Consider the following 22,738-nt stretch of genomic DNA (forward strand, 5'->3'; position numbering starts at 1 on the left):
GCTGTTGAGTTTACTGAGTTCTTTATAGATCTTGGATACTAGCCCTTTATCTGATAACGTCATTTGCAAATATCTTCTCCCATTCTGTAGGTTGTCTTTTAGTTTTGTTGACTGTTTCTTTTGCTGTGCAGAAGCTTCTTATCTTGAAGTCCCAATAATTCATTTTTGCTTTTGTTTCTCTTGCCTTCATGGATGTATCTTGCAAGAAGTTGCTGTGGCCAAGTTCAAAAAGGGTGTTGCCTGTGTTCTCCTCCAGGATTTTGATGGAATCTTGTCTCACATTTAGTTCTTTCATCCATTTTGAGTTAGATAAATACATAAATAAATTCTTAAAAAAAAAAAAGGTACATTCCTTCACTGCGACTTCTCTGAGGAGTGATGAAATCCAAGGCCTTTCTCGCTTTCTTCCCTATACACACTTTTTCCTGGTTAAAGTGATCCCAAAACATTCTTTACCTATAGATTTACATTTTTAGGAAGATAATTTACCATGAAAGCGACATAACCTAATAGAAACTTATTCCTGGGGCACTTGGGTGGCTCAGTGGGTTAAGCATTTGACTATCGATTGCAGCTGAGGTCATGATCTCAGGGTGGAGAGATGAAGCCCTGCTTGGGCTCCACGTTCAATGGAAAGTCTTTCCGTTTGCCCCTCCCCTGACTCACACATGCTTTCTCTCTCTCCCTAGAATAAATACATAAATCTTTACAAAAAATGAAAATAAAAAGTTATTTCTAGTAATTAGGCTAACCTTAAAATGACTTGGGGAGTTGTAGTAAATGGTCACTTTTTTTAATGGTCATGTTTTGTATTGCCTGTGGTATTGGAAACTGGTAGTCTTTTAGAAAAACAACATGACAATAAATTTTTTTATGACAATAAATATTAAGAGCCTTAAGGAAAACAGAAAAAAGAAACAGAATAACAACAGTAATTTCTCTATTTACCATGATCTATACAATGTATTTGGCATACACAATTTCGTTTCATCATTATTACCACAGTCTCCAGAGGATCAGAGAGCTTAAGTAAATCATTCAAGTCACATAGGTGGTAATGGACAGAACTGAGTTTGGAACCCAGGCTGCTTAATTCCAAATTCTGTGTTCTTACCCATTCTGTGTTGCCATATACTGTTTACATTTTTTTACCCTGAGAATTGGACTCCTAGAAAGATATCTTTAAGAAATACTTTAAAGAAAAACACTATTGCAATGTTAGAAAAGAGAATGATTTGAAACAATATAATTGTCTAACAATAGAAGAATGACTATAGAATATTTTTCCTTCAAAATGGATTATCAGACTTTAGAAAAGCTAATGGAGACTCTAAGGATATGAAAAAATATTTCAGATACAATATTCAGTAAAAAAGTGGAATATGATAAGTTATATTTATTGTGCAAACATGAAAAAATATATATGTACAGGAGGGCAATTGAAAGTAGTAGATTGTGGTTGTAATAGACTGGATGTAATTTTTTCCCTCAAAATCTAGTTTATTTGTTATTATTTATTTATTTATTTATTATTTTGAGAGAGAGAGAAATCGCATGTGTGTGCAGGCAGAGGGGAGGGGCTGAGAGAGAAACTTTAGCAGACTCCATACTAAGTATGGAGCCCAAAGCAGGGCTTAGTCTCACAATCCTGAGATCAAGACCTGAGCAGAAACCAAGAGTCGGATATGCCACCCAGGTGCCCCCAAAATTTAGTTTTTAAAAAATTATATGAAATGAAGAGTTTTATCACATAATCATCTCAAATCTGGCCCCAGGCCAGTTTCTTTCTCCACTATACTTCTGCTCAGAACAGCATTTATCGTTTGTTTCTGTTCAGTTCCACAGCATGAGCTCTTGCCACTCGTATTCATGTGAACAAGGTTGACCCAAATAGAAATTGCACGTTCTCAGAAGTCACTTGTGACAGTGTTAAGCTGCACATTTTATTGGAGAATCTGTTTTCATAAAACAGGGTCTCCCCCCACCCCATTATAACATACTCCTTTGAACACAGCTACAACCTTATACACCTGTACACTCCCCTAACCACAGGGCTTCTCGACCTCAGCATCCTTGGCTTCTTATTACTAGTTGTCAGTAGCATCTCCTCCAAAAAGTGTGACAACTAAAGACATCTCCAGGTATTGTCAAATGCTCCCAAGGGCTGGGGTGGGGCGGGTGGCGAGGGAGTGGGCAAAATTCTGGTTGAGAAACACTGAATTGAAAGAATGTCAGTGGTCTAAGGTGAGAAATGTGTAGTTGGCCAGCTATGTCCTTGATTAACCACGAGAGGTCTCCCTAGACCTCATTATTGTTTTATTTATTTATTTATTTATTTATTTATTTTAAAACTAGGATTTTTTAAAAGTTTTTATTTATTTATGATAGTCACACACACACACACACACACACACACAGAGGTAGAGACATAGGCAGAGGGAGAAGCAGGCTCCATGCACCGGGAGTCCGACGTGGGATTTGATCCCAGGTCTCCAGGATCGTGCCCTGGGCCAAAGGCAGGTGCCAAACCACTGCGCCACCCAGGAATCCCCTCATTATTGTTTTAATCTGGAAAATATGGGGCTATGGCCACCACCAAATAATTAATTGTCTTGATTAGGTGGTAACAGCAAAAGATTTACAAAGAAGAGATCAATCTCCCATGCAGAATAATTCTACATAAATTATGTAGATATTCCATTCTATAGAGCAGGTGTGTAAATTCCAAAATTGTGCTGTATGCAGTGACTTCCCGCCAAAGAATGCAGTATGAAAGGGGAGTGGGAGTAACAATAGTGGAGAAACCTGACAAACAGGACCTCAGCCAGGTGTTCAAGGTCAACATCAACATTGATAAATCATATTAATAGATATGCCCTTGATATGATGTGATAAAAATGACACTTTACCTCCATGATCCTCCCCAAACTCCATGCTCTCAGTCTGATTATGAAAAAAATATCAGACAAATTCCAGTTCAGGGGCATCCTACAAATACCTGACCAGAACTCAAAGCTGTCAAGGTCATTAAAATAAGGAAAGTCTGCTCCACATTGGGCTCCCTGTATGGAGCCTGCTTCTCCATCTGCCTGTGTCTCTGCCTCTCTCTGTGTCTCTCATGAATAAATAAATAAAATCTTAAAAGAAAAGAAAAGAAAAAGGACATCAGGTAAATATTAAGGAAATCTGAATAACTATGAACTTAAATTAATCAAAAACATCAATACTGGCTCATTAAATTATAACAATATACCACACTAATATGAAATATTAATAAAGGGAAACTGTACAGGGGCAGGGTTATATGAGAACTCTGTACTCAGCTTAATTCTTCCATAAATCTAACACTGCTCAAAATTAAGTCTTTCATTTTTTCTTTTCTAAAGTTTACATTAATTTTTTCTTTAATTCTAATTCAATTTGCCAACATACAGTATAGCATCCAGTGCTCATCACATCACATGCCCTGCTTAATGCCCGTCACCCTGTTACACCCCCTCCACCTCTCCTTCAATAATCCCCAGTTTGTTTCCCAGAGGTTTTCTTTTCTTTCTTTTTTTTTTTTTTTTTAAGATATTCATGAGAGGTATATATAGAGAGAGGCAGAGACAGAGACAGAGGGAGAAGCAAGCTCCATGCAGGAAGCCCGATGTGGGACTTGATCCCGGGACTCCAGGATCACACTCTGAGCCAAAGGCAGATGCTCAACCACTGAGCCACCCAGGCATCCCTGTTTCCCAGAGTTAAGAGTCTCCCATGGTTTGTCTTCCCCTCTAATTTTTCCTCATTCAGTTTCCCCTCTTTCCCTTATGGTCCCTTTCAATATTTCCTGTATTCCACATATGAGTGACCGCATATGATAATTGTCTTTCAAAAAAAAAAAAATTGTCTTTCTCCGATTGACTTCTTTCACTCAGCATAATACCCTCCAGTTCCATCTATGTTGATGTAAATGGTAGGTATTCATCTTTTCAGATGGCTGAGTAATATTCCATTGTGTGTGTGTATATATATATACATATATATATATATATATATATATATATATATATATATATATCCATTCATCTGTTGAAGGACATCGTGGTTCCTTCCACAGTTTGGCTATTGTGGATATTGCTGTTATAGACATTGGAGTATTGGAGTGCAGGTGTCCCATCGTTTCACTACATCTGTAACTTTGGGATAAATATCCAGTATTTCAATTGCTGGGTCACAGGATCGCTCTCTTTCCTTCATTCTATAAGAATGAAGGAGACCCAAATTCCTGTTTCTGTTGTTAATCTGCATCATATTAGAAAGAAGGAACTTCTTTTTTTTTAATATTTTATTTATTTATTCATGAGAGACAGAGAGAGGCAGAGACACAGGCAGAGGGAGAAGCAGGCTCCATGCAGGGAGCCCGATGTGGGACTCAATCCCAGGTCTCCAGGATCACACCCTGGGCTGAAGGCAGAGCTCAACCACTCAGCCACCCAGGCGTCCCTCTATTTTTACTTCTTAAGGAACCTCCATATTGTTTTTCAGAGTGGCTGTACCAGCTTGCATTCCCACCAACAGTATAAGAGGGTTCTCCTTTCTCTGCATCCTCGTCAACATTTTTTGTTTCCTGTCTTGTTAATGTTAGTTGTTCTTGATGGTGTAAAATAGTATCTCATGGTGGGTTTGATTTCTATTTCCTTGATGACAAGAGATGCGGAACATTTTTTCATGTGCCTATTGGCCATGTGTAGGTCTCTGTTCAAGTCTACTGCCCATTTCTTGACTGGGTTGGTTTTTTTGGGGGGGGTGTTGAGTTTGATAAGTTATTTTTTTTTAAGATTTTATTTATTTATTCATGAGAGACAGAAAGAGAGAGAGAAGCAGAGACACAGGGAGAGGGAGAAGCAGGCTCCATGCAGGGAGCCCGACGTGGGACTGGATCCCGGGTCTCCATGATCACGCCCTGGGCTGGAAGCGACGCTAAACCACTGAGCCACCCGGGCTCCCCCGATAAGTTCTTTATAGATCTTGTATACTAGCCATTTATCTGATATATTATTTGCAAATATCTTTTCCCATCCTGTAGATTGCCTTTTAGTTTTGTGGACTGTTTTATTTGCTGTGCAGAAGCTTCTTATCTTGATGAAGTCTCAATAGTTCATTTTTGCTTTTGTTTCCTTTGCCTTTAGAGACATGTCTTGAAGAAGTTGCTGCAGCCAAGGTCAAAAAGGTTGCTACCTGTGTTAAAATTAAGTCTTTTAATTAAAATTTTTTTAAGATTAAAAAAATTTATTTATTCATAAGAGACACAGAGAGAGGCACAGACATAAGCAGAGGGAGGAGAAGCAGGCTCCATGCAGAAGCCTGATGTGGAACTCGATCCCGGAACTCCAGGATCACATCCAGAGCCGAAGGCAGACGCCCAACCCCTGAACCACCCAGGTATCCCAAGTCTTTTTATTTTTTAAAAAGCATCTGATCAAGCATTGTCTTGGAAAAATAAATGAAAAAGTTTTGAAAATGGTGGATTTGCTAGGATTATGATTTCTGACCTAAAAGGAATCATTTGGTGACTATAATTAGAAATGTCACCATCATGAACCAGTCAAACCCCTCACTTTATGCAGTGTTAGGTAAGAAAAGCAAAAATTGATCCTGAAGACAATTTAATAGAATAAAGGAGCCCAAGTACTTAAAAAAAATCTTTGGAGATTATTTCTATACTAACAAACAAGTAAATGTGGCACAATCATCTAATCAGAATATCAACTATTATATCTCACTGATACCCCCTTAAGTTGGTACTATATTCCAGTACTATATTCAGATGAGAAAGATTGTCTCAGAGATTATATATTTAAGATCATGAAGCTAGTACGTAGCAAAACTAAAATTCAGATTTTTACATCTGACTTTAAAGTCTTTGCTTTTGACTCCTGTGTATTATTTTCTGGCTATATTTGGCAGCCAAGGTTATTAACCTCCACTGTAGGGGTAAGTATTGCATAATTAAAAGAGTGCTGAGCAAAAAACAGAAGTCTGGAACCTTAGTCAGCTCAGGATGTTAATTTCCTTACCAGAAAATTGTGGATAATAATACCTGTCCTGCTTACCTCATTGGGTTATTTTAGGAGTCAAATGAAAGAATATGTGAGAAAATGTCTTGCAACCTGTTAAGTGTGGCATTGTATCATTAACACGTTTTTACTTTAGCAGCTTTTTGCAAACATGTCTGTGAGCTAATTGCAAAATGGAATGTGAGCGGATGATTGAGGGGAACTTCAGAGCAGAAGGCTTACAAGAGAATTGTGTCAGCTTCAAATCCTTCTTTTGAATGTAAGATCTCAAGTCTGTGGTCTTCATCACTGACTGCACTTATCACCTGGGGAGCTTTCAAAGGCATCCATGCCTAGGTTGCTCAACCCCAGGCCAATTAAATTACAATTGCTAGGAGTAGGGCATGGTCAGCACTCTGTTAAAAAGGCTCTCCCGGTGATTCTAATATGCAACGAAGGCTGAGAACTTCCATCTTAATTGATCTAACGTCAGCCCAATTCCATGGGACCCACAAGACCCTTCTTGCATAGGCTGCTCCTCACTCCTGGAAATCGCTGGAATCGGAATATTAGCATGAGGCAATGAGGCTAAAATAAAAGTCTGGTCAGCCAAGCTGCTAGGACAGCTGATGATACTGTCATTTGACTAAAGGAAATGGATCATTTCAGTTTCATTCAAAGAAGGAAGAGTCCAGTCATGGGAGGGAGAATGCTACAGCGGCCAGCTATACAATTATTTAGCACTCTGCCACAATCACCAGCGAGGCTAGCAGAGAGGTTGCCCCAGGTCTTTGTAAACTTGGTTCTGCAGGTAAGTTTATCTTGTCTATCATGCTTTCTGAAGAGTCTTTGTTGGGATCCTTGGCCTTGGTGCCTGACAGACCAAAGCAGCAATCAGCTTATAAATTAGTGAATTAATACTGTTCAAAGCCTGGGGCCATAGAAGAAAAAGCTGTTGAGCAAGAATAACTTTAGGTGTGCTACAGAATTCATGTAACGCAGAGCTAGAAACCCCCTTCTTTTAGAAACAGGCCCAGTTTCCTAACTGTATTGTTCTTCAGGATTTTTTGGTGAAAGAATTTAGGTTACTGGCAACCACTGCCAAGAAAGAGTAACGAGATGGAGAGGTCATCTGGAGGAACTGAGGGTCACCATTGTGAGGGTCTCGGTATCACCTTGACAAACCCAGGAACTTATTATGTCATAACACTTAGAGGTGAGCAGTCTTTTGGGGATAAACCCACATTAACCAAGCTCACGAGAAGTCCAAAACTGAATTACACAATGACCAGACAGTAATACCAGATGGTACATCCTCTACTTGTAAGAAAGACAACATTGGGAGCCACATTTGAGCCATAAATTATAATTGAAAATCAAGGATATGATTGAGAAATTAGTTGGGTGATCACAAAAGATGGTACCATCAAGTTATAGTAGCGGGATTCATTCAGTCTCTCTCTGTAAGAGTGACCAGTTAAGTAAAATGAAATACCCCAGACTCTGGCTGAAGCACCTTCTGTCTGGATCATGTTGAAGAGTCACTGATGAATTCTTGCTCTACAGTGGTCATTTTTTCTTTCTTTTTAAAAAAATATTATTTATTTATTTATTTGAGAGAGAGTGAGAGAGAAAGAGAGCACGAACAAGGTGAGGGGCAGAGAGAGAAGCAGACTCCCCACTGATCAGAAAGCCCAATGAGGGGCTTGATCCCAGGACTGGATCATGACCTGAGCCGAAGGCAGAAGCTTAACCGACTGAGCCACCCAGATGCCCCAGGGGTCACTTTTTTGAACCAGAGAGCTCCAAACTTCTTTTCTGATTGTGTGTTCCTAACAGGAAAAAAAAAATGTAAGCCATTTTTCAAATAATTTGTAGATAATTTTAATTTTTTGGTATCATCTTCTTGTCAGAGCTGACAAGAAGAATATTAGCTGACAGCTAATATTAAAGGTAAGAGAAATGTCAGCCCTACCATTTTATTGTTTGCTTGTGCTGTAATTATTAGTATTATATTTAATTTGTGGTTTCTTTGCAGAAATTTTGTTAAGCCTTTGTCCATTTTGTGAGAGCCAATTAAGTGAAAACTGAATACTATAACATTATATAATCTGCAAATCTGTTGAACGGGGCTTGGTAAACTGCAAGGTGCCACAAGCTGTGCTGACAGGCAAGCACTGAGTAAGGTCGCCATTGTCAACCCTCCCGTTGTGGAATTCCCATTCTGGGATACATCAGTAATGAAGAAGGCTATTCTTCAGATGATTATAATACACTGCATTCACTCAGAGCCTAGAATATTTTATAGGTTTAGATACAATAGCAATATACTGTAGTTCTTAGAACAATACTTTTAACAATAGTTCTAGAAATTATGCCCTAATCCTGAATTGGATATGGCCACTCTTATTTTTTTTTAATATTTTATTTATTTATTCATGAGAGAGAGAGAGGCAGAGACACAGGCAGAGGGAGAAGCAGGCTCCCTGTAGGGAACCTGATGAGGGACTCAATCCTAGAACCCCCAAGATCACGACCTGAGCCAAAGGCAGATGCTCAACCACTGAGCCACCCAGGTGCCCTGTACACAGTTTTATTTAAACTAGGAAGCAAAACAGGTGAACAGAGAGTTAATTTGGTTGAAAGAATCAGGATGAACTAGTTTTGCACCTCTCTCTTCAGAGACTTCACCTACAGGGCTTCCCAGGAACGGGAAGCCCTCTACAGAGTTTGAAAATTATAGCTCTAGAACATTAAAAAATTGGTTGAGATGGAATTTTGCTATAACTAGTGCTGTGTTATAATTAAGTCTTCAGGAACTAGAGACAAAGGAGATTCCATGTACAATTTGCATTGAATTAAGAACAACAGAATTCTGATCCATGTTTTATCCTAAAGTTATCATAGTACAGAGTTTTAGAATTTGGACTCTATAGTCAGACAGCATTGGGTTGTTCTTTTAATTTCCTCCACAGAGAATTAATTAATTAATTAATTAATTTATTTATTTACTTTTTCCTTTTTTTTTTTTTTTTAACACAGGTCTCATGGCCCTGAGATCAAGAGTTGGATGCTTAACCAACTGAGCCACCCAGGCACCCCCTCCACAGAGAATTTTATTTTATTTTTTAGTAGGTAATGCATACATATGATACAAAATGGTAAGATTCCCTCTCCTTCCTCAGCTCCCCTCCCTTAGTTCTTCTCCCTAGAAGCAACCAGAGTTACAAACTTCCTGTGTATTTTCCTAAAGGTAGTAAAGGCATATCAAAGCATACCTGTATATATATATATATATATACATATATACACTCTTTTAAAATATGTATTTACGTTTTATGTATATATATATATTTAAAAGTGTTTATATATACAGGTATATATATATTATATATTTAAAAGTGTTTATATATATATATATAACGTAAATACATATTTTAAAACAAACAGTGGCAAAATTTATACCATTGTTTTGCACCATGCTTTTTTAAAAAACTGAATTCTTGGAATTTGTTCATTCTTTTTTCACTATATATTTATGGAGCACTGTGATAGATTGTAATATTGTTCTCTACTTCTCATGATAGGGTTATACATCTTACTTTGACTTTGGAGACTCTTCTAGTTAAGGAAGGTATAATATACTTTTCTCTCTTGTCTTTGGGTTTGGTAATATTTTCTTTGGCCAATGGATTGTGGGTAGAAGTGACAGTGTGAAATTCTAAGTAGAAGCTCTAAGGGCCATCCTATGTTTTCATGTACTTTTTGTACATCAGTGGTCCCTAAATGAGAAGATACTAGAAGCCAGTCTAAACCTAACCTGTGACCCTCAGCCTAGAGCAGTGCTCTACATGTCAATTAGGGAAAAAAATGTTTTGGGGTCACTTGTTACCACAGCCAGAAGTAAATTAATGCTACTATGTGCTCAGACACTTTTCTAGGTATTTAAGTTCATTAGGGAACCAAAGATCCTCACCCTCATAGAGTATCTACATATAGACCTGCCTCTTTTTTAATGGCTACATAGTATTCCTTTGTATAGAGGCATTGTGATGTATTTAATCTTTTATTGATGGATTTAGATTATCTCAAAGCATCAATCTCAAAAGATGAAAAGCATATTTCTAATATCAATGCATAGAAAGCACATATTCAAGTTTTATTTAACTTACAATGAATAACCCACCAGGATGACAAAGTTGGTTTAAAGGAGAATGTGTGGGGTTCCTGAATGGTTCAGTCAGTTCAGAGTCAGACTCTTGATTTTGGCTCAAGTCATGATCTCAGGGTTGAGAGATTGAGCCCTTAGTCGGGCTCATGCTGGGCATGATGGAACCTGCTGAAGATTCTCTCCCACTAGCCTCTGCCCGATCCCTCACATGTACTCTCTCTTTCAAAAAAAAAAAAAAGAAAGAAAGAAAAAAGAAAAAGAAAAGAGAGGCTGAAAATTGAAAATTATAGTCAGAGGATAAAAATAAATTCTGAAAACAATTGTTAATTTTTTAAAAATATTTTATTTGACACACACACAGAGAGAGCACAAGCAGGGGGAGTGGCAGGCAAAGGTGGAGAGAGAAGCAGGCTCCCTGCTCAGCAGGGAGCCCAATACAGGCCTCCATCCCAGGACTCTGAGATCATGACCTGAGCTGAAGGCAGACACTTAACCAACTAAGCTACCCAGGTGCCTCTAAAATTGTTAATTTTTTAAAAAAGATTTATTTTATTTTAGAGAGAAAGAGAGAGAGAGCAAGCAGAGGGAGGGCATAGGGAGAGAATCCTTGAACAGACTCTTCATTGAGTAGGAAGCCCAAAGTGGGGCTTCATCCCACTGAGATCATGACCTGAGCTGAAATCAAGAGTCAGATGCTTAACAGAACAACTCAGATGCCCCTAAAATTGTTAATTTTGATACAAAATTGGATAATGGACTACAGGGTAAAAATAATTTTTGAGGTTTCCTTCTATGGTACAAAAGAAATAATCATCCCCCATTATCAGTTTTAGAGAGTTGTAAAATATCTGGGCTTTCATCAACTGCAAAGTTACATTCCCCAAAGAGAGTTTTTGCTAACACTAACCATGCTACAAAAACCTTTTATATTCATTTTTTTGTGCACATGTGTGAGTGTACCTTAAGAATAAGTTCCTCGAAGTGAAATTTCTGAGTATATCAATTTCTACTTTTTAGAGTTTACCAATTGCCCTTCATTGAAATCATACCAATTTACCTCACTATGAACAACATACGAATGGCTGTTTCTTCATATCTTCTTCAACACAATGTTATCAAACGTTTTACTAACTCACAATCTGATAGGATAAAAATAACACCTCATCATAATTTAGATTTAAATGTATTCTTGTTATTTTATGATTGATTGAATATATTCTTTATATCTTTACAAGTTATTTCTTTTTCCTCTATCATGAATTGTTACTTCATATCTTTGACTTCAGAAAATGAGCCTTTACCTATCATATGTGTTCCAAATTTTGTTTTCATAGTTTTAGAAAGATTTTTAATCCTAGTTCTGATTAGCTGCATGACCTTGGGCAAATTAATTAACATCTCTGAGCTTAAGTTTATTCATCTGTTACATAGGGATAATAACATAGTCCTCAATCCCATATTTGAAACCCTGAGATAGAGATGTTTTAAATTCTAGGACTTTCAGTGCATATACTGTATATCACATAAAACGCTAGGGAGCGTGAGCTCTTTAAGCATTAGTATTCTCATGAGAAACATATGAATATACTAGATGGGATTAATAAAGCCAACGAATGACCTCATGTCAGTTGAAGTTTGCCATCAAATGAGCTGCATCAATTTTTTCTTGGAAGGTGGAGCATGGGAAAGTCTTCCATGGTTTATTATATTAGTTCGTTGAAAGTTAAAAATTGTGCAGAAGAGAGACATCCTCAATAACATTGCAACAGATTGGGAGATATAACCTATTGATTAGACAAATATTGAGATTAGCTCACGTGGGAAGGACTGGGAATGAAAAAGAGCTCCGTGAGAGTGCGATTAGTAGCTTGTGAAAATAAAGGAAGAAAAATACAATTGCTTGTATCCTGTCACGTTTTTTTACGCTACAGATTTTACATATTGAATACTACCGCTCTTTTATTGTTCCATATGAGCTGTGTCAAACTCACTTTTGATTTTCAGAGCTTTTTGGATTTTGAACTGTGCTTAGGGGACGTAGAACTATGGTATCTTTTGGGCACGTGGGTGGCTGTTAGTTAAGCATCTGCCTTTAGCTCAGATCAGGATTTCGGGGTCCTGGGATGGCGCCCCACGTCAGACTCTCTGCTCAGCCAGGAGTCTGCTTCTCCCTCTCCTTCAGTGCCTGCTCTCTCTCAAATCAATATCCCCCCCACCCCCGCGCCAAAGGGCAGCCCCGGGGCGGGGGGGGGGCGCTTAGCGGTTTAGCGCCGCCTTCAGCCCAGGCTGTGATCTTGGAGACGCAGGATCGCAGGATCGCAGGATCTCAGGATCAAGTCCCACCATCAGGCTCCCTGCATGGAGCCTGCCTGTATCTCTGCCTCTCTCTCCTCTCTGTGTTTCTCATGAATAAATAAATAAAATCTTAAAAAAAAAAAAAAAAGACCTGTAGCATCTTTCTCCATAAGGTTCTTGTGAAGATTAGATTAAATGAAACAATGCATGCAAAGTGTCTATACCAGGTCCTAGAACATAGGAGGAGCAAGATAAATATTATTGTTATTTTCAAGGTTGGAAGTGTTAAGCCCTTACAACTCTTGTTTCCAGACCCTTTAGCTTGACATAGAGTTTGGCTTCGTGTGGTAATTTGATGTTCAGATGCCTTTCCTTGTAAAGGTGACTGAAATATTTGAAGAGAACAGGAGAGAAGCATTTTTATTCTTTGGTAGCATAGAAGAAAGAAAGTGAATGGACTTTGAAGCCATATAGATCAGGGTTCAAATTTCAAATTCTATAAGATCAGCTTTTTAAGAAAAAAAAAAAAGAGAAAATTACCTATCTTCCAGGTTGCTTTGAGGATTAAATATAACTAGATATAATATAAACTGCTCTGTGCACAATATGTACACAATAAATGATGGTGGCTGTTTTGTTGAGAGTATGTTTAGAAAGGCTTAGGTGCAACACTTACCCATTTACAGTCTGAAAAGCATATAATCAGCCACTTTCATGACTGAAAATGAGGGACTTGGACAAGGATCAGAGAAGGCATTTATTGTACATAAAGAAACAAAGCACTGTTACCATGATCTGTCCAGGGGAAGATGGCACCAGGCCCTCTTCCGTGATGTAATGTCATGGGACTTCACTTGTTGGGGGAGGAGGGGGAAAATTAAGCCTGGGAGGAGCAATTTCCCCTCCCCACACAGGCAGAAGGGAATATTTTCCCAGGTGATGATAGTGGCCTTTAGCCTCCAGGAACTTTCTATTGTACTGTGATTTTAAAATGGAGGTTTTATTATAGAATGTCCTTGAAGTTTCAGGTTTAATGTTGTCATACTACAAAGTAAGATTGCTATCTTGATCAGTATACTCTGAGGACAGGCCCTATCCATTCTTACTTGGATCCCTACTGGATTCAATTCAGATATAAACCTTGAGAGAGGGCCTACCATGTGTCAGTGCTGAAAACACAAAGAACATCTGATAAGGTCCTAGCCTAGGAGGAACTGGCAGAAGGATGGATAACTGACAACTCCTGACGGGGAGTGCAGAGTGTGGAGTGAAATAACAGTGCTATGAATAAAGGGCTATGAGGGTACTGAGGAGAAAAATTAATTTTTCTAGGGAGATTAAGGGGAACTCCTCTGGAGAAGTGACATTTGATCTCATCTTTGGCCTGAGTCATTAAGCAAAAGGCTTTGAGATGAGAGGGAAAAAAGTAGAGGGAGGAGGAGAGGGGTGAAGGAGAGAATAACATTCCAACTGAAGGAAACTGTGGGTCAAGGTTGTGAGGCAGTGGGCATATTCATTCATTTGTTCACTCATTTATTGAACAAACAAACATTGGTTGAGGGGCAGATACTCTTCTTAGCATGAGGAAAACAATAGGAAGAAAGACAGACAAGGTCCTTGGTTCTTTTATGGAGTTGACACTTTAGAGAGTTGGATGGGGCAGACACAGAAAACAAGTAAATACGTGAACAAGGTAATTTCAGAGAGTGATATGTGGTATGAAGAATATGAGGTGAGAGAAGATATGACAGAGGGTACACTGGCAGGGAGGCATGAAGATTGGGTGGTCAGGGAGGCTTCTCGCAAGGAGGCATTTGACTTGGGGACCAAGTGGCAAGGAGGCAGCCTTCTGGGGCAAAGTGTTTCAGGTGGAGGGAACAGCAAATAAAAATACTATAACAGTCTAGGTAGGCCTGGTGCATTTGAGGAAAATAAAGGCAGCCAGCTTGACTGGAGCAGCACGAGCAAAGCGGCGATAGGCGAAGACCAGAGAGGTTGGCAAACTTGGTTAACAGTGCCTTATGGGCCATTGTAAGGAGTTTGCTTTGAAAAAGTACCATTTGGTGTGATGAGCACTGGGTATTATACTATATATTCGCAAATTCAATTTAAATAAGAAAAGAAAAAGAAAGAGTATCATTTGGTGTCGTGTAGAGAACAGATTGGAAGCCAGAAGATCAGTTGGGAGGCCATGCTTCCTCTAGGCAAGAGATGTTGGTGGCTCCAATTAGCAGACAGACGTGTCTGGAACAAATATACAAATATACATTTTTGAAGTAGACCTGACATGACCTGCTGATGGATTAGTGTGGGGGTGAGGGAAAGGAAGGTGTAAACATATCAAATGTGGATGTAGCAACAGTGGGAACATGGGATCAGAGAAAAGATGCTGGGAGAGAATGGCTGTTAAGGCTTTGGAAATGAATGTTTGGCCTCACAGACAGACAATGGTACCAGGCCATTAACAAAGCCAAGCTGATGACCTGTGAGGCCAGGAACCTCTCAAACTTTTACTGCCAAGCCTCTTACTTTTACTGGCAGTAAGTGTTGTTTTTTAGAACTCTTTGGCTAAACTTGAACAAATTTGTGTCTTTCCCTACATTCTCTCCATCTCATTTTTTGCCCTACAGGATAAATATCTATTCTTATACACTCTCTATTGGTCCCAGATTCTCTCGTCTGTAGATTCTTCAGAATAGTATCATCCGAGTCAAGCAGGAAGCTCTGTTCGTAATAGGGACTGAGTTTATATGTACCTAGGGGCAATGAGAGGTGCTTGCTTTCAGAGAGGGACAGAAGTTGCTTCTACTACTTTGTTCCACTTTTACCTTCACGCTTAGCAACTCACCATAGTTGGCGCTTTTGACTGGAGGAGGCATAATCAGTCTTAATAAATATTTTTTTGTTGTCCTTTGGCTGGCTGGTTGGTTCTATTGTCTCCTGGTCCTACCGACCTGTTCCCTTCTCCTGTCCCCGGCATACACACTGCAGGCCTGCAGGGGTCCTCAGATCTCCCTCTGAGCCACTGCACCAGGCTTGTCCTCCTTAGCTAACGTTATCTCTTATTTAAACAGAAACAGTAGCCACCAATCTTGTTACATAACATCCAAGTATCCTAGGTGTTAAACTAATGCAGCATCTACTGTCAGGGAATGTTGATCTGGCAACACAAATATTCACCGGGAGAATATTGCTGAAACGTTGTAGCAAGTTTGATTTCCTGGCCTTACTTAGAATTTTGGAGGGGAAGGGACTTTAGAAATCATGCTATCTCAATCTTCTTTGTTTTCCACTGTGAAATTTGCCCAGAAGGCACATCAGGGTTAGAAATCAGCCTCATGGTAATCTAAAGAGCCCATCACATTTTAGATAAAGGATTGTTAAACCTTTCTTGTTCATGATTCTTTCTTATCTGAAGAGCTTCCCCACCCCCCCCAGCTTTAGACTTTCCAAGTTTGTCAAATGTGAACAGTGACAGTGACATGGTGCTCCTGCTTACACCCAAACTGCAAATTTGAGATTGATATGTATGTATGATACTCATGATTTTTTGTTGTTTTTACGAACATTTTACTGACATTAGGACTGGATTCACATCCAACCATGCAACGTCTATCAACTGAACACAACATGAATGCGATGTATAGTAACTGAATCAGATCTATTTTAAAGACAGCTGGATAGACTTGCAGGTGAAGTTAGAGTCACCTGGGGATCTACTACCCCAGTAACAATTCTCAGCTTCTGTGCAAACCAGTATATGGAAGGAGGTGGAGTCAGCTGCACCTCCAGGTGCATCTCACATCCTGAGAGCTGCTCAATAAAACATGGGGTTTCCTACAGCTCTCTGAGGAACTGCAGAACCTTGGTGGTGATGTGAAAAGGCCGGGCCCCTCTCTTCCCCTCACCCCTGCGGGCATTCTTTCTCATCTCAAACTGACCTGTTTTACTACAGGGACACTGCCCACTCCACCCACCTGGTGCCTTCCTGGATTTCCTGACTACCTGGGCTTATTTTTTAACCTTCTCTTTCTTGAAAAGCACTGATCCAGAACGTGGGCTTCTCCCTTCTGGTCACTGACCATCCTACTTTTGTAGGCTAACCATCCACATTTCCCTTCAGAAAACTTGGAAAACCAGCAGCAATAGGAGGCTGGGCGCCTTCCAGTTCCCCTACTACATCTTTCCTACTTTTAACTGGTTGGAATTACTGGCAGAACAGAGGGAAGTGGAGATATGCCTTGCTTCTGACTAGGGCCTGGGCTCGTTCGGCATTATCTTGCTAAATTCAACTGGCCCGGGTCCTGGGGACCTCTTCAGGTAACTTAGGCTCTGAGTCAGGAATGGCTAAGGTGCAAGGAGGCAGTTACTGTCCTGGCCCTACAAGTACTAGGCAGTCTCCCCACTCCTAACCCCAGGTTCTAGGAATCCCGGCCTTGACCTGGGGACAAAACCCAAGCGCAAATAAACGGTCTCCTTCCAGGCACTGAAAGCCAACCGTCCCCATCCGTCTCTCTGCTCCTCGGCCAGTGGCCCAGCTTAGCCTGGCACGGCAGGAGGAGCACGAGCCGCGGCGGGCCAGACCCGGCGCTCGCCGCACTCCCCGCACCCCAGCCGGGCCGGGGCAGAGGGGTGGGGGGTGGGAGGCTGGGGAAGCGGGGGGCGGAGTTCCGTCCTTCGCTGATTGGCTCGGGGCGGATGGGCTGCGGCCGTGCCGAGCCAACCCGCGACGTGTTGCTAGGTGCCGAGGCGAGGGGATAGGCGCGGGGGCGCGTCCGTCACCTGGCAGCCCCCGGCCCCGACCCGGAGGGATGCGGAGTGGCGGCGGCGGCCGCGGCGGAGACTGTGGCTTTAAGAGCGCGCCCGGAGCCCGGGAGCCAGCCGGGCGGTCCGCTGCTGCTGCGCACCCCGGCGGAGCCGAGCCCTGCACTGGCCGGACGGGGCCGCCTGCGGCCGGGTAAGCGAACCCGGAGCGCGGCGCGGGCCGGGCGCGCGTGGGCGTGGGGCGCGCTGTCAGCGCGGGCGCCGGGCACGGGTCCCGGAGTCGCCCCGGCCCGGCGCCCGCGGAGCCCGCGGAGCCCGCGGAGCGCGCGGCGCCCTGTGCCCTGCGCGGCCGAGGCGGGGCCCGGCGCGGGGTCCCCGCGGGGGCTGCGGGCGCTAGGGGGCGGGCGGCGGGCCGCGGAGCCACGTGACCGGTTTGTTTACAAACACTGCCGGGCCCCGCGGCTCCTGCAAAAAACACCCGGGGTGCTGTGGGTCCCCGGGTCGCGGCCCGGGCGAGTCTAGGGCGCGTGGCTTGGCGGATGGGACTCGGACACCCGGTGGCTGTGGCTCCTCAGCATAGTTTCTGCGGGTTCGGGCTCCGTCGGGGCCCGGGGGCGGGGGGGCGGGGGGGCGGCGGCGGAGTTGCTTCGGACGCTCTCTGTCCTCGGTGACGCTGGGTCCCGGGGCGCCGCCCTCGGGGCCCCCGCCTGTGGAGGGGGGGTGCTGGCAGCCCTCGAAACTCCCAGCGGCGGTTGGCCGGCCCAGGGCCGAGGTAACCGCAGCCGAGTTCCTGCCTGGCCGCTTCCCGGAGCCTCCGGCTGTCCTTGCCAAGGGGGTGGGCGCCGACTCTCTCCTGCCCGACGGGACCGAGGGGCCTCCCCAGCGGGCACCTCCCAGGACCTGGCGCCAAGGGGCAGCCCCGACCTCCCACTGCTTCAAGTCCACCCTCCTTGGCCGCTGACCTCCTGGGTGTCTTGACTCAAGTGGTGGCTCTTCCCCCGTTGGGGTAACCACCTGTTCTTTTGGACGAAGCCCAGGAGACTGCCACTTCTGACTTCACTCTCAGCTTACAACCGCCTAAAAAGCCAAGTGAGTGAGTGTCCTCCGTTTTTCTCTGCTGCATGTAGCAGACCCTCCCACAGCCCCACCGGTGTGAATGGCACACAAAACTGCTCTTTCTGGCCGCCTTGTCAATTTGCTGTCTTGGGGTCCTGAGGATCTTTTAAGCGAGTCCTTGCTTCTGGTGAATCTAAAGGCTAATGAGACCTCTAGCTATTTATCTTTTCTTTGCCCTTCCTCTCTTGTTCCTCTCTTCTGGTCCAGTAAGGTGGGCTCCTCTGTCCTAGCGCATTGGGCAATCAGGGTAATTGCTTCCCTGTATCTCATTCAGTAACAGAACATGGGGAGAGCAAGGGTTAGGAAGTTTAGAAGTTAAGTGACTTGCCCAAGGTAACTCCTGTCACTGGCTCTGGGGAGGGAGATGACCTCACATGTTTGTTCTTCAGTACTCTCCTGGTTATGAAAACTCCAGGCCTTGTAGTCAGTAGGGTCGGATGACCACTCCCTGGCTTTGCTATGACTTTGTCATTGCCACAGGATGCAAAGGTGGGCCGAATCTTGAGTTCTGTTTCTCTCCTCATTTCCTTAGCACTTATGCTAAGGCTAAATCTTGTCCCTGATGTGGAACATTTTAATTCCTCTGGGCTGTGATATGAATGGCTATAAGTTCTTTACTGAGAAACTGGTCTGGCCTGAGGAGAGTTGTGCAAACTTCCTTTTGGCACCATCCCTTATTCCCAGCTCCATGGTAAGGGTCTCAGGCAAGAGTGGGGGCCTTGGGCTCCTACCCCTCGAGTTATTTGCGTTATTGGTTTAGGATTTGGTAATAGAATTTCTGGGACCTGTCTTGGTATCTGGTGCTTGAATTAAAATAAAACTTGCTGTTAGGGATGGAAAATGGAAAATAAACATCATGCACAAGAGTACTGTTTTCCTTCTTCCCTCTAGGAGAGTGGTTTTCAAACTTTGGGATCCAAAGTAAGGAATACCTTTTATATCACTGCACTGAGGTTCACAACTGTGATAAGTTCCAGGAAACAATTACCCTTGTTACCTGCTGTGTGCTCTCTAGTTTTTTCTTCTTAATTAAAACAACAACAACAAACCAACTGCTGGTCATGGGCTGCTAATTTGATTTATTGACCAAATGGGTGAATGGGTGATGGCCCACAGTTCAAGAAACGTTGCTTTAGGGCAGAGGTCCTCAAACTTAAATGTGTACAAAGATGACCTGAATAGTGTTCAGAATTGCGGTCTGTCAGTCCACTCTGGAGATGTTTATTCTCAATGGGGTGCATTTTTAATAAGTGGACTATGAGGTTGTGATGCAGGTGGTCAATAAGAAACCCTGGTCTAATGGGAATTTGGGCAATGAACAATGAAAGGCATTAACTGGATATGAAGCATGCAAAGCCTTAGTCATGTGTGTGACCCACTCTATGCAAATCCAAGATCATTCATCTGCTAGTCACACTAGCCTAGACTTTGATAGGTCTAAGGGTATAGCATTGTTTGCTTTCAGCTGCTGTGAAGCGTTGGCTTATAAGACCCCCATCCCTCCCATACCACCGTGCCCAATCCATTTGAGGGCTGCTGTTCAGTGTTCTGTATGGCTGGATGTTTTTAGGTGCGTGGGGTTGGGGTTGTGAGTAGTGTTGATGAGTCTGCTGTACTATTCATAGATTATGTGAATTTTCATGGTTTTAATGAATTTAATAGTTTTGAGGCAGTGACATAGTTATTATGCCTGGGGTATTAACAGTTGGTCAGCAGAAAATGTTGATGTTGTTGAATAGCTGAGTATTCCAAGCCATGTGGCCTGGGGGAAGGGCAGGCAAGCTGGTGATTTTTCTTGGAGGATGGGGGAGTCAGGGTTTGTCAACAGTTTAGTAAGAAGAGGCACAAGTTCACCTGACCTTGCCTACCTCAGGCCTGGTTCTTATGATACCATGGCTCCTGTGTGCAGGTGAATCTTGTAAGTTACCTCTATCTTTACCTTCAAGTACAAACATACAACACCTGATGCATCCACATGTTAGATGTTTCCCTCTCACTGTGTCTAAACATGTTGGTAGAAGAAATTTCCTTAAATTAATCAAAACTGCATTTAGCTTCAAATAGAACTCTCTCCAAATTCAAATTAAACTATGGTCCTTCCTGCCAAAAGTATGCTTTATATGGGAACACTAACTGTAGGATTGTTTAATGTTCAGTTTGGTCAGCTGCTTACATTTAGGATGTTTAGTGTTTTGAGCCTACAATAAAAAAGAAAGCAACAAATGGATGGCAAAGGATAGGATATCCTAGTATAGAAAAGCAGAGGGAAGAGATGTCTAGATGGGACTGAAATGGAGGATCAGGATCAGTTTCCTTGGTAAATTATCTTGGCATTTCTCTAGGGTCCATCAACAAACCAGTAGGTGAGGGATTCCTAGGTTGAGCAGCGGTTTGGCGCCTGCCTTTGGCCCAGGGCGCGCGATCCTGGAGACCAGGGATCAAATCCCACGTTGGGCTCCCGGTGCATGGAGCCCGCTTTCTCCCTCTGCCTGTGTCTCTGCCTCTCTCTCTCTCTCTCTCTCTCTCTCTGTGTGTGTGTGTGTGACTATCATAAAAAAAAAAAAAAAAAAGATTATTAAAAAAAAAAAAAAAAAAACAGGGATCCCTGGGTGGCGCAGCGGTTTGGCGCCTGCCTTTGGCCCAGGGCGCGATCCTGGAGACCCGGGATCGAATCCCACGTCGGGCTCCCGGTGCATGGAGCCTGCTTCTCCCTCTGCCTGTGTCTCTGCCCCTCTCTCTCTCTCTCTCTCTCTCTCTGTGACTATCATAAATTAAAATAAATAAATAAATAAATAAATAAACAGTAGGTGCCCTGACAATTGCATTCCCTTAGCATGAAGGGGTATAAAGTTCTGGAAAGGGAATCATCTTTTAAAATTGTAGCCTCCCATTATGGAAAGCCAGAGCCTGCAGGCTGAAGGTATTTTGTTAGAGTAGATAGTTTTCAGTGATCTATTCCTTAACAAGAGATGTGACTTGTATCTTTTAAGGACCACACCTATTTGAATTTCCCTGGGATTTGTGAATATAGCCCCCTGAGTTTTTAAAATAAATCGGATTATGCTACTCCCCTGTTTAAAGTTTTCCTGTGGCTTCCTATTGCCCTTTAGACATGATCCACCTTGGTTCCCTGTAGGCACTGCACAGCCTATCCCTTTCCCCCAACTTCTCTTGCCCGGTTTCCTACAGGTCCTTACCTGGTCCATTTTGCTTCAGTCTGCTCTACCTGCACCAGCTTTCCTCAGGTTTCTATAACGTTGAAGGTTTGTGTTTGTTTTTGTCATTGGGCCTTTCTATTGGTAGTTACCCTTTGCAGAATGCCATTCTCCAGACGTTTACATGATGGGATCTCACTTGGGTCTCAGAGAGCCCCTCTGGAACAAGTCTTCCCTTCTCTGCCCCTCAGCCTCTCTTAATCCCTTCAAGTCACGTTAATACCATCTGGAAATACATTGTCTATTCGATGGCCCATGGAAGCTTGGGAGCTTCTGTCTCGCTCACTGCTGACAGTCCCTGGCACGGGTAGCACTGGATAAATATCTACCCGTTGGTGGAATGAATGAATGACTAGAGAGCCAAGATTTTGAGTCTCTAAGAGTAGGAAATAATAACTTTTATTTTCAGGAAGAGAAGAGGAAAAGAATTTTTCTCTCCCTTTTCCTGGAGTGTGATAGAGTTCCCTTGGAATTTATTTCAGGATTTCTGCTTTTCACAATATTTTTCACCCTTTCATACTTTTTTTTTAAGATTTTATTTATTTTTTCATGAGAGGCACAGAGAAGGCAAAGACATAGGCAGAGGGAGAAACAGGCTCCTCACAGGGAGTCTGATGTGGAACTCGATCCCAGAATTCCGGGATCACCCCCTGAGCCAAAGGCAGATGCTCAACCACTGAGCCACCCAGGTGCCTCAGCCTTTTATACTTTTTAATAGATTTCTAAAAGCTCCTTTGTCATTTTGTTATGGTTGTCAGTAAACAACTCTCGCAATCCCAGTAGCTTTATTTTGTTTTCACTGTTCTGACAAGCATTTCTATCAGTAATCACATTTTTTTAAAAGATTTTATTTGTTTATTCACAAGAGACAGAGAGAGAGAGGGGAGAGAGAGAGAGGCAGGCTCCATGCAGGGAGCCTGATGTGGGACTTGATCCTGGGACTCCAGGATCACGCCCTGGGCCGAAGGCAGGCTAAACCGCTGAGCCACCCAGGGATCCCTCACACTATAAGTAAAGGCTGAGAGCCTGGGCTAGGAACCAGAAAGGTCTGGATAGTTAGCTCTGTGACCTTGGCAATTTGCTAAAATTTTCTCTAATCTCTGTTCCTTATTTGTAAAATAGGGCTAATAGTTACTATC

The 22,738-nt window shown here is 42.5% G+C and overlaps 1 protein-coding gene and 1 long non-coding RNA gene across 6 annotated transcripts in view; one reads left to right on the forward strand and one right to left on the reverse strand.

Annotated features, from left to right (window-relative positions):
* Window positions 1-278: 278 nt before the first annotated feature.
* LOC111095101 lies at window positions 279-1,054 on the reverse strand. Its single transcript, XR_005364059.1, has 2 exons — window positions 949-1,054; window positions 279-456 (listed from the first exon to the last, which is right to left on the reverse strand). It is a non-coding gene; the product is annotated as an uncharacterized LOC111095101 (long non-coding RNA).
* A 16,253-nt stretch (window positions 1,055-17,307) lies between these two features.
* Window positions 17,308-22,738, forward strand: part of YPEL2 (yippee like 2) — a 63,119-nt gene continuing 57,688 nt past the window's right edge. For 2 of the 5 annotated variants that reach the window (XM_038547954.1, XM_038547951.1), the window contains exon 1: window positions 17,954-18,357. The gene's annotated coding sequence lies outside the window, so the exon portion shown is untranslated. Of the gene's footprint in view, window positions 17,462-17,953; window positions 18,362-22,738 lie in introns of those variants that run through there. The other 3 variants (XM_038547950.1, XM_038547953.1, XM_038547952.1) reach the window with 3 other exon arrangements.

This window comes from Canis lupus, chromosome 9, assembly GCF_011100685.1.
Source record: "Canis lupus familiaris isolate Mischka breed German Shepherd chromosome 9, alternate assembly UU_Cfam_GSD_1.0, whole genome shotgun sequence".
NCBI lineage: Eukaryota > Metazoa > Chordata > Mammalia > Carnivora > Canidae > Canis > Canis lupus.